Consider the following 10,179-nt stretch of genomic DNA (forward strand, 5'->3'; position numbering starts at 1 on the left):
AGAGATATGTAGAATACAAGATGGATCTTTATAGACTTCACTAGATATAATTGATAAGCACTAGAATTGACTTATTTATAAATAAAAAATAGTCCAATTCTATGATAATCTAACTTGTTATAAAGGTGACTAGTCTTGATATTGTGATAAAATAACTATACTTTATTTCAAACATAGAATTGAGGTTATTCCTTTTGATAGGTATCTATATTGCTCTTTTGTCCTTCTTGATTTTTTTTGAATTGTGCCTTTTTTATTGTATGTATCTCAAATAAAAAATTTGCCAAATCTTTTATTATAGGATTATCAATTTTTGAGAAGTCAAAAGTATCAAGACATAAAAAATAATTATAATTGATAAAAAAAATTATTACATAAAAAAATGTATCATATTATTATAAGCAAATTTTATCAATGGGAAAAGAATTGTTCAAAAATCTTATTAGTAGGTGATGGTACACCTTAAATACTATTTCAAAACAAAGTTTTATTCTTTGTCTGTCCATCAATTTAAGAATAAAAGGTCAAAGATAGTTAGCTATATATCTATCTTTAGAATTTTAAAAATAATTTTGTAAAATCTTGATATAAATTGAATCTCCTTATTTGATATAATATCTTTAAGCAATCTATGATAGCAATAGATTTTGACAAGAAAAAGCTTAGCTATTATTTCATTTGTTATAGATTTTGTACATAGTACAAAATATGCCATTTCAATAAAAAATTTACTATCACAAATATAGAATCATACAACCTTGAAATTGAAAGATTCATATTAAAATCCATAGAAATAAAAGATAATTATTTTTCCAAAATAAATAATAGCTATAAAAGTCCATAAGATCATTGAAAATAAATCATTAATCTTGAATAAATGTCATATGATTATACAAAGTCTTTAACTATCTTTTATATTTGAAGCCACTAAAAATTTCTAAATATTAGCTTCAAAGTCTTATTATATCTAAAATCTCTAGCTACAAGAAAGTCATGACGAGTTTGGAAAACATGTAATTGTATTTTATCTTTTAGAATATATAATTGATCCTTGAAATAGAGTAGATTATTCTTAGATTTAAACTTAGATGTATCATCTAATTCAAAAGCATTATGTCAGTCGTTTTCTTGATTGTAATGGTTGGAGCTATGTCTTGAAATTTTGGATGATTTTTTGGCTCAAAATTTCTTAATATATATATTATTAGCTTAAAAAGCTATATATGAAAATTTTATGGTATTTGAATTTTTAATTTGTGTGATTTGAAGAAATTTACATATAAGTATATCTAAGCAAGGATTAAAGCTATTATTATGATTTTGGAAATATTTCATGATCTATAATAAATGTATAGTTGAAATTTGTTGTTGTAGTTGTTAAAAGTACATCAATACTCCATATAAAATTTTAGTTTGTTAAGTTAGTCTAATCATGAGATATGAACTATTGAAATTCAAAAAGCTTTTATCTTAAGGATATGTAAGGTTTTAGAATATTTTTATCACATTTTGAGTCATTTTTGGTACTTAGTGCTTGTTTATTGAAGTTATTGCCTTTATAGGAAAAATTTTATATATAAACTTTGTACTTTTCTATTTTTTGACTTGATTGAGCAATCAAGGACAACCTGAAGTCTAACACTTTTTTAAGATAAATTCTCTCTACTCTAATGATGCAAAGGTCAAAGAGACTTTGTTTAAAGAAGATGCTTTTTTGACAATAAGTTTCTAGTAATGGAATCTTTAACCTAGGCAAAAAAGATCAATGAAGATTTAGTTTTCATGTTATTAGACTTTAAAAAATCCTACTATCGAATAAACTAGATTTTTTTGTAAGACACAATAAAACAACTTCGCTTCTCTTTCAAGTTGAAAAAATGAATTATGACACTAAATATAAAAGGTGCATCATCAATTGTGATAAGTAATGTAATAAGGTATAGATAAGATATCTATATTATTGGCACATAGAGATAGATAGTTAGAACCATGGAAGTTTTTAGTCTTGGAGTTAGGTTAATGGACCAAATAGGATCCACAGTGGAATATTCTAAATCAAATTTAGGACTGTTATTTACATGGGATCTACAATGAAACTTTCTAGAAGAAAGCTTAGGATGTTTATCTAGATGGGGCCTACTATAGAATCTTCTAGTAAGAATTTAAGGTAGTTATTCAAATAGGATCAACTACTTAGGAACATTCTAAAAAGTCCAGGGTAATAGAACAAAGTATAAATAGGACTAGTCAGGGCTTTTTGGGGCATTTGATCAAGTATGGCTTTGGACCTTTTTTCCTAATACAATTGAATTTTGTATTTTCCTATTTTATTTTGTTGCTATTTTTTCTCTTAGTTTCAGTTCTTCATTTTTGTCTTTTGTGTCCTATTTTGTTTAGTTCTGTTCAATTGTGTTCTAGTCCAATTTGTCCTATCTTGGGTTGAAGTTTTATGCTACTATGGATTAGAAGGATCTTAGACACTTGGGATAGACTGGACCTATTTCATTGGTATCAGAGTGAGTATTAAATTATTTTCTTTTGGTAGTATATCAATAGTCATCATCTAATCCAAGGTCAATTGTTGTGGTCTTATTAGATATTTTATTGATGCTATCATAAGCTATTCTTAAAAAATCAACCTAGAGATGAGAAGGCATTACAATAGTGGAATCTAGTAATGAAATTACAATATGGAAGATATGACAGAGTAATTTCAATTGGAGGCTCAAATAGAATATTTTTTAGGTGAGATAACTACTTTGCAAGGGCAAATAGAAGCCTTGAAGATAAGGAAGTTGATATATGCTGAGGAAAATTGAATAAGCCTAATACATACTCTGAGACTTTAAGGGAAGAAGATGTATGTCAATGGCTCTTCAACATGCAAAAATACCTCCAACTATCTAGGATAAATACCATTGAAAAAATTATATATGCGGCTAGTTATTTCAGAGATGCGGCAACCATTTGGTGGTGACATCGAGTTCAAAGCTATAGAACTCAAGGTGGATTTTGTGATTTAGAAGAGTTTGAGACCAAGTTTAAGAATGAATTTTGGCCTATCAATGCAGAAAAGATAACACGTGATTAGTTGGCAAATCTTACATAAGCTAAGTTGGTATAAGGTTATGTCTCCCAATTTAAGTCTCTATGTTTCAAAATTGGCAATGTTTAGAGGGAGAGATAATAGATTGATTCCTATGAGGTTTGAAACTTGGGTCCAACAAGAGGTGGAGCTAAGGGATCAACAAACATTCAAATAGGGAATTTGGATTGTAGAGAAGGTCGATACTATAGATTTTAAAAATTGTAGAGTATGACCTATAGCACGAAGTCATATGCTACTATCTAATATTATGATACAACAAGCAATGTCAAAGGAAATTGATGCCCTACAAAGATCATTGATACTACAAAGATGATAAATATTAGTGTAAAAAGAATTGTATTTTTATTGTCGAAAGCCATGCCATCAGATCAGAGGTTGTCCAAAATGTCAAAATTCAAGCACCAACAAAACAAGGTGGATTCACAATCTCAAAACTCACCAAGTTGATAATAAGACAGAGTAGAAAAATAGGGCTCCTTAGTAAAGGCGTCGAGGGCCAATATTGGAAATAGCTACTGTCTATTAGAGATAAATTGTTATGGCCTCAAATAATTATATAAAAAATTAATTAGTGCATCTAACGAGACTACAAAGAAGACAACCATGTCAAGTGCTTGTAGATTGTGGCTCTACAAAAAATTGCATCTCAATTAAAATTTTCGACTAATTTAGAATTAAAAAAAAAAAGGTAATCAAGGAATAAAGTATATATTTTTTAGATGGTTGAGAGAACGTATTGAGTGAAACATATGAAGAAGAAACCTTGATGTTGACTGGCACCTACATCTTAAGAGAGAGATTTAAGGTAACAAAGCTAAGATATAATATTATCTTTGATATTCCATAGCTAGAAATGAGATATAAACAAATTAATTGAATAGTAAAGACAATTTTTTTTAAAGATGGTGGACACAAGGTGAATCTTTGCACCTCCACATCAAGTGAAGAGAAAAGATAATTTATAACTAAAGACTTATTCATAGGGACGACTTTTATGAAGAAGTAAATATAGCATAAGCAACTGATATATATGGTGGTTCTAAATCTTGCATCAATGGTAGAAAAGACAATCAAAAGAATAGAACATGCAAATCAATTCATATGGAAATATTGAAATATCTTTCCAACCAACCTATCTAGTGGCGTACTTCTTGATTGAGGTGCCCCTTTTCAAGTAGAACTATTATTTGGAGCCAAACCAATAAATCAATCAATTTTTTGCTTAATACCAAAAGAATTCGAAGAGCTACAGAAGATATTGGATGAACTTTTAGAAAAAAACCTCATTCAAGAAAACACATCACCATAGAAAGCACATATACTCTTTGTACTCTAAAAGGATGGTGGACTTTGCCTTTGCATCAACTATCAAGGCTTCAATAAGCAAACTATTAAGAATGCATAATAACTTTGATATGTGGATGATCTTCTTAACCAACTTTAAGATGTGACCATCTTTAGCAAATTAGATCTTAAGAATGGCTATAAGCAAATACCTATTGCAAGAGAGGATGCAATAAAGATAGTATTTTTTTCATACTATGGACATTTTGAATGGTTGGTTTTACCTTTTGGCCTCACCAATATTCTAGCTTATTTTATAGATCACATGAACTGATTGTTTTGAGTCTTTTTGGACAAGTATGTATTCATTTTCATTGATGATATCCTCATATATAATAAAATTCGTTAATAGCATGAAAAACACCTATACAAAGTATTGTGTTGGCTACAAGATAGTCACTTCTATTGAAAGCAATGAAAATGTGAATTTTAAAAGTCGAAAGTCACCTTTTTGAGACATGTGGTGTCTTTTGAAGGTATACATATGGAGCAAAATAAGGTGAAAGTAGTGAAAGATTGGCCAATCTTCAAGGATGCTTTTGAAGTCTACTCATTTTTAGGCCTTATTTGGATATTATTGCCATTTTATCTGACGATTTACTTACATTCCTACATCATTGACAAATCTATTAGAAAAGGTTGATCTATTTGAATGAAAATTGGAGTAGCAAAGCGCCTTTGATAGATTAAAAGATGCATTCATTACTACTCCAGTATTGCACCTGTATAATCATAACCTTCCTTGTATCCTTGACATTAATACCTCTAACTTTGCTATAAGAGCGATCATTCAAGAAGACTTTGGTAGTGGCCTTCAATCTATGGTGTATCAATCATATAAGCTCAAAAGAGTAGAGTACAATTACTTTGCATGTAATTAAGATCAATTAACAATTGTACATGCTACAAAGGTGTAGCAAAACTATTTGTTGGAAAAGCTAGTGGTTGTTTGGACTGACCATTGAACCTTGCTACACAATTTGTATCTAAAAAATATGAAATTATGACATCATTGTTGAAAAGAATAATTGTAAATTTTTGATATCTAGCTTGAGTACAAGCGAGGGCAACAACACACTATGTTAGACAACTTATTATAGAGAGTAGACTTAAAGGACAAATTAGGAGAGAAGGCAAAAATCGCTACTATTAGTAGTGCCATTTCAAATCTAATCAAAGAGGCAGAATGGAAGGAAACTATGTATTAAGATGCTTATTTCAAGATGGTTAGCAATCGATTGAAAATAAAAAATATATAATATTAAGATTATAGTTTTAATGATAGTTTTTTCTATTTTAAGAAATAAATTTATATACTTGATAATACTATACTTTGAATGGACATATTTCAAAAAGAACATGATATTTCAATATCTAAACAATTGAGATGAGAAAAGACTCTAAAATGGATCTCAAGGACCTAGTTTTGGACATATTTGGATTGTGATATTCAAGCCTTTATATGCTCCTATGAGTCATGTCAATATAATAAAGCATGCAATCTAACATCTCATAGACTATTGCAACTGATTTTGCTATCTATAACATGTTTGAAGCAAGTGACTATGGATCTCATTACATATTTGCCGTAAATACTTCATAATCATATTACAGTTACCGTCTTTGTGGATCGACTCTCAAAGTAACTTTACTTGGTTGTGGTATGCTCAAATATTGATGCCTCAGTGATTGTACGAATCTTCTTTGATACAATATTTTGTAACCATGGATTGTCTCATATCATTGTTTGAAATTGGGATCCATGCTTTAGAAGAAGTTTTTGTAAGCCTTATTTAAGCTACTAGGCACATGACTTACCATGTCTACAATCTTCTATCTTCAAATAGGTAGACAAATAGAGTATGCAAGTCAAACCTTGGAAGATATGCTACATACAATTGTCGTGGTTCATTATAAAGATTGAGATGAATACTTGACCCCTTTGGAGTTTGTTTACAATGATAGTATTCAAGCAAGTATTAGTCATTCATCATTTTTTCTTCATATCAATTAGCATCCGATTACACTAGCAACTCTTCATCGTTCCATTGATACCAACAATCTGACTATAGAAGAATTTATACAACGGCTTACAATAGCCTTACAAGAAAGGTGGCACCACCTTTTTATTGCACAAAATTGATTGAAGTAGTATATAGATAACTATTGACAATATAAGTTCTTCTAGAAGATTGATTAGGTGTTGCTTTTTAATGCCAACTTGCCATTTGGTACATCAATCCAAATTCGTAAACTAGTAGCTTGGTAGCATATTCTTTTCTATATTTTTGTAATAATTTTTGATATTGCATACTGCCTTGAATTTTTGCTACATATTTGAAATCATCTAGTCTTCTATATTTTACAATTGAAGGAATTTTATACTGAGCTAAAGTGCTTTCTGGATTGACATCTATTACCATCATTAATAGTTATAGTTGATGATTCATAAGAATATCAAGTGGATAGCATTTTAGAACATTATTACCTTTGCCATGGTAGTAGACATCTACAACTTCACTACAAAGTTTTTTTGGAAAGGTTATTCCATTCATGATGTAATGTAAAAACCTACACAAAACTTCATCCATTGTCAAGAGACAACTTAGAGATTCCATTGAGAGTGAAATAAGGACGTTCCACAATATAGGAGGATGAACTATAATAGGGTATAAGTAAGATATTTACATTATTGACATATAAATATAGATAGTTAGAACCATGGAAGTTTTTAGAATTGGAGTTAAATTAGTGGATCAAATAAGATCCATTGTAGAACATTCTAGAAAGAATTTAGGGTAATTATTTACATTGAACCTACTAAAGAACCTTCTAGAAGAAAGCTTACGGTGGTTATTTAGGTAGAATCTATTACAAAACTTTTTAAAAAGAATTTAAATCAGTTTTCTAAATAAAGTCTACTACCTAAGAACATTTTAGAAAGTCCAAGGTGGTAGAACAAAGTATAAATAAGACTGATCGGGGCCTTTTAGGGCATTAAGTCAAGTATGGCATTGGACCTTTTTTCCTAATATAATTGAATTTTGCATCTTTCTATTTTATTTTGTTGCTCTATTTTATCTTAATTTTGATTGCTTAGTTTTGTCTTTTGTATCTCTTTTTGTTTAATTCTATTAAGTTTTGTTCTGATCTAATTTGTCCTACTTTGAGATGAGGTTTTATGTTATTATGAGTTAGAAGGTTCTTAGATACTTGAAATAGACTGGTTTTGTTTCAAATAGAAAATATGGTGACCTATTCAAACTAAAGAAGTCAATTAGATAAATATAATCTTTACAATCCTATTTGTTTTTCTTTATAAGAGATATATTAGGATACATGTTAAATGATAATTAACATGACATTCAAGGAATCCTTCTATCTAACTAAGTATAATACACTAATTCAATGTTTACTAATAATACTTTTTTATATTTAATAGGAAATCTTGATAATTTATAAAGAATTATAATAGTATTAGATATATATTGTAAAGCCTTAAGAGCTACAATAAATTGGCATTAGACATCAGCTATTTGGGCTTGATAACATCTATGTAATTTTATATGGAAAAGATAAGAAGAACTTATATGGATCAATAAAAGAGCCACAATATGATATTTGAGATTTTTGATAGGCTTTTATATGCCACTTATAAAAAACAAAGCCAAAGCACCATTATAAATCATATTTCAGTTAATCAAATATGACCTCAAGCATTTATTGCTAGCAGGCTAAATTATGATTATAAATCAAGTAGTACTAGCCTCAATCTAGTATATCACTTTTTGTATAAGCATTAAAACTAAGATTTCTAAACAAAGTAAAGCATTAGAGAAGGAATTACCTTTGGTTTGACATCACAACAAGGATGACATAAGCAAAATTTTAATGTAATATAATCATCTAACGTATAACACATGAAAGCCTCAAGATATTAGATCTAAAAATACCAAGAAGATCATTCATAGCCAAGTTGATGGCCAAAGGCCTATCATCAAGGATTGAACTATAAAAAATCATGCTAAGATATAGAATTTTAAAGACATAATTTCAAAAGAAAGAAACTTAGTACTATAACCTTCACTAGATCTTAGATAAAAAAAAATCCCAATGGTAAGCAAAAGATCACTCTTTTGGTACAATACACGATAAGCTTGGTAAAAAATACAAAAAAGTTTATAACAATATATATCTAAGTACTTCGACAAAATTATGCAATAATTCTTTTTCCATAACATACTAATTCAATCCCAAGATGATATATTAGGAGGTCATCATATTATAGATCACTATCACTAGTGGTTGCGGAAGGACATACGGACTTATGCAGATCTATGGAATAATTTCTTTGAAAAGTAGTATATCATAAAAATACTCAAATGGATATCAAATAATAGATCAACAAAAATCCAATGATTTAATATACTATAGAAAATTTCCTTATACCTTGGAGAAGCTAAACCCTATGCTATAACAAAGTGGTAGAAAATCGACATTCAAGGACTCATAATTGAAACATTCCACATCTTAAGCTTTAAAAGCGAACTTCTTTACAAAGAAAAATATATAATTTTATAGAGGGAAGAATTAGCACTTATTAGTTCTGAATCAATATAACTAAGTAAAAGAGAAGTCAAATGAATTTGATTCATATTAAGAACATGCACTGAAGGCCATTCATTAATTTAATCTGCTATAAAAATCTAACCGTGATACAACAATCTGCTTAATTGGTGCCTAGCAAATTCAACACTTTGCAATACACCTTGTTAAATAGATATAGCAATAATTAAAAAGATTATTTAATACTACCATCTTTAATTATTCATCAAAGAGAGGCTATTGGCACCAATATCAATGCATCTCTATCTTCTTAAAAGGAGAAGCTATCTTCCAAAAATTCCACTTTGCCAACAAAGAATGTAAGAACTTCTACTGCATCTTATGGCATCCATAGCTTTTTCAAAAAGTAATTGCAATGCAGTGATTAGTCTTAGTTGATGGCATATAATTGAGTGCATGGAGAAGAATAATGCAACAAGAAAGACACTGCACTCTATGCAACAACAAAATACTGAAAATAGTCATGCACTCTTTTTAGAATTACTTTTATATAAATATAATTTAAATATGGTACAACTCTCTCTTATTGATAGCAACCTTCTTCCTTCTAATAAGTTAGCATGACATACTTTACAACACTTTAATCATAAGTACTATCACCTTGATTAATTTTACATCAACAATAACAATCTCAAAAGACACATCATAGTTATTCCTTCAAAAAGTCATTTTTTGAAACATTTGGTGCAATAAATATATACTTAATAAAAATTGTACATAATACTATACCAAGATAGTATTATATAAAGTATAAAAAATCACAATACAAATAGAAATGGAGACTTGGAGGGATTTACAAAGGCACAAAAGAACATCGGAACAATATGCCTAAAAGAACCATACCTTCAATAAAATATGGATGGCATAGATAATTTTTGCAATAGAAATATCATTAATTTTTTTTTGGAGAATAATCCCTCTGCAACATCTTCTTATCAAAGACCTAGTTTTCTATCTAAGAGATGAAGAAAACAAAACTTCATACCTATGCCAAAATAACTCAAGTAATTCACCACACACAAACCTCAACAAGTCCAATCCCACCCTGCAATACAAAGATAACAAAGACACTAATATAATTGAGATTCTAGATTAAAACA

This window comes from Physcomitrium patens, chromosome 24 (assembly GCF_059467195.1).
Source record: "Physcomitrium patens ecotype Gransden chromosome 24, ASM5946719v1, whole genome shotgun sequence".
NCBI classification, from domain to species: Eukaryota; Viridiplantae; Streptophyta; class Bryopsida; order Funariales; family Funariaceae; genus Physcomitrium; species Physcomitrium patens.